This window comes from Octodon degus, unplaced genomic scaffold (assembly GCF_000260255.1).
Source record: "Octodon degus isolate 3935 unplaced genomic scaffold, OctDeg1.0 scaffold00045, whole genome shotgun sequence".
Lineage (NCBI taxonomy): Eukaryota > Metazoa > Chordata > Mammalia > Rodentia > Octodontidae > Octodon > Octodon degus.
The window spans coordinates 12757389-12759903 of NW_004524621.1; the positions used below are offsets into that span (position 1 = coordinate 12757389).

The 2515-nt window shown below is 38.1% G+C and overlaps 1 protein-coding gene across 1 annotated transcript in view; it reads left to right on the forward strand.

Moving 5' to 3' along the window:
• The window catches only part of Ubap2 (ubiquitin associated protein 2), a 128229-nt gene that overhangs the window by 59181 nt on the left and 66533 nt on the right, over window positions 1–2515 (forward strand). The window lies entirely within an intron of this gene.

A 2515-nucleotide genomic window follows, 5' to 3' on the forward strand; every position in this document is an offset into this window, starting at 1 on the left:
AAGCTTGTTCTAAGTAGGTGCTCCAGACCACTGAGCCATCTCTCCAGCCCCACGACCCCCCTATTTTTTAATCTGGAAAAAAAAAAATGTCCTCTAATTAGAAAAGCAGTGCGGAAAGATAGATTGTCTTCACTTATATAATTACTAGCACTTTCTTCAGTATACATACACACACAGAGGCTCATATTTGACGTTTAAATATATATATAATTGTACACCATTTGCTGATAGCTTACTTTATAACAAAAACCTCTGTGTATCTGTGTAACTATCTGTATAGTACTCCCTTTATGGATTTGCTAGATAGTATTCTAAATTATGTTTTGGGACTGTTTCTGCCCGCCCTCATTCTGTTAACCCTTTTCTGTACACAATATCAGAATATTTTATTTAAAGGCCTCAATGTAGCGTTGCTAGATAAAAGCTGTCTATAATTAAAACTTAGAATCTTGATAGGAAAGTTATAGAAGCATGCTCACTAGAACTGTCTTAAGAGTATGTTATTGAACTAACTACTTTACCTGACAAGTGTCAGTAGCTTTAGTCTTTGTCAAAGTTGTTTTTTTTTTTTTTTTTTTCCAGAACTGGGGATTGAACTCTGGCCCTGGCACTTGCCAGGCAAGCACTTATTCTACTGAGCCATCTCCCCAGCCCCTTGTCAAAGTTTTAAGATAGAAAGGTTTGTATTTTTTTACATCCAGTCATTGTACATTTAATTAAATATACGAATTCTTCAGATATTTGTAGAAGGCCATTAAAATCACAAAAATTATTTTAAAGCTGAGTTCTATTTTGGAAACAATTCAGCATACCACTTGAATTTTAGTTTATTTCAGTTATGTCAGTGTTTTTAAGATATCTGAAAAGCTTAAAATGCCTTAACCTCCTAAATGCTGGTATTATAGGCATGCATCATTAGTCTAGCTTGTTGATGGTTTTTCTTTTGTTTTGTTTTTTCCCTAGCACTGAAGGTAGTGATTTTTACATTTTGAAATTTTCAAATGGGGTCTTGCCCAGGTTGGTCTCATGCTTACTGTCTTTCTCTCTCAGGCTCGCAGATTGTTGGAATTCTAGGAGATGGCTAATGTGTAGTTGCTCTTGATAGTCTTTATTTTTATTTTTGTGTGTGAATGTGCATTTAATGTTCTTTTTGTTTTTGAGACAAGGTCTTGTTGTATAGTTTAGGCTAAGGCTGAACTCACTGTGTAGCAAAGATTGGCTTTAAACAGCAATCCTCCTATTTCAGCCTCTGAGAACTGGGATTATAGATGTGCCACCATACCTGGCTTTGTGTTTCATTTTCTTATATTCAAAATGTAGTATCTCCTTGTTTTCTTAGCAGTTTATATATTTATGAATGTGTTTGGTATCGTAGGAGGTTCTATAAATTGTTTTACTTCTCTCTTTTTAAAAATATATTTAGTACAGGGTCTATAGGATCTACAAGGTTTCATTACACAGACAGGACTCTTAGTGATCCTCCTGTTTTTCAGCCTCCCAAGTGCTTGGATTATAGGTGTGTGCTAACTCACCCAGTCTCAATTGCCATCTCAGCGTGCCTTGGGGGCAGGGGCAGGACACGCACCAGCACAGCAGTCCAGGGATCAAACCCCAGTCCCTGTGTCTACTTAAGCAGGCACTTTAATCTGCTGAGCTATCTGGCCAGCCCTCATTTTACTTCTCATTGGAACAGTTCTTTGAGGTTGAAGATTGGATGTTTACATTAAGGGAGGAAAAAAGAACCAAAGCAGACTTTGATAACTCTAGCTCTCCCCTCCCCCCACCCAATAACTGGTTGACAAAGGTGTATTCCTATAGTTTTTAGACATCATTCTAAGTAATTTTGTACTCTGTAAATTCATCTATTTGTCAGTAAAGTTAAGCCCTATTACTGACATAAGTGGAATGGCATACATAGGGAAGGAGCCTGAGGATATAACATGTGCTTGCTTATTTTTTCTTTTCAATACAGGAGCTTCACATTGAGCTATAGTCCAATCCTTTTTTATTTTTCATTCTGAGACAGGGCCTTACTAAATTGCCCAAGCTATGATCCTCCTGCCTCAGCCTCTTTGGAGCACTAGGATTATAGGCATGTGTGCCATGTTGGGCAACATTTACTTAAGTCTGCATAGGAAATGATTCTGTGTTGGAAAAACAAACAACATGTTGTCAGGTCAGCTTATACTTGGAATTATTTGTAAACTGTAACATGAGTTTAACAAGTTTGTTGTCTGTACTTATCAAGAAAATAGAACAGGGCTGTCGAGATAGATCCCTGGGACTATGTGCCTGCATAGGCAAGTGCTGGGACCAGAGTTCGATCCCTGGCACCATGTGCTGCACCAGCCTCACTCCTGATGAGCCGGCCACTGAGACTGGGCATGGTGGTGCACACCTGTAATCCCAGCTCTGGGGAGGCTGAAAACAGGAGGGTCAGTATGAGTCCCAGCTGAATAGATACCCTGTACCAAATACATTTATTTATTTATATATTTATTTATTTTTTATTTTT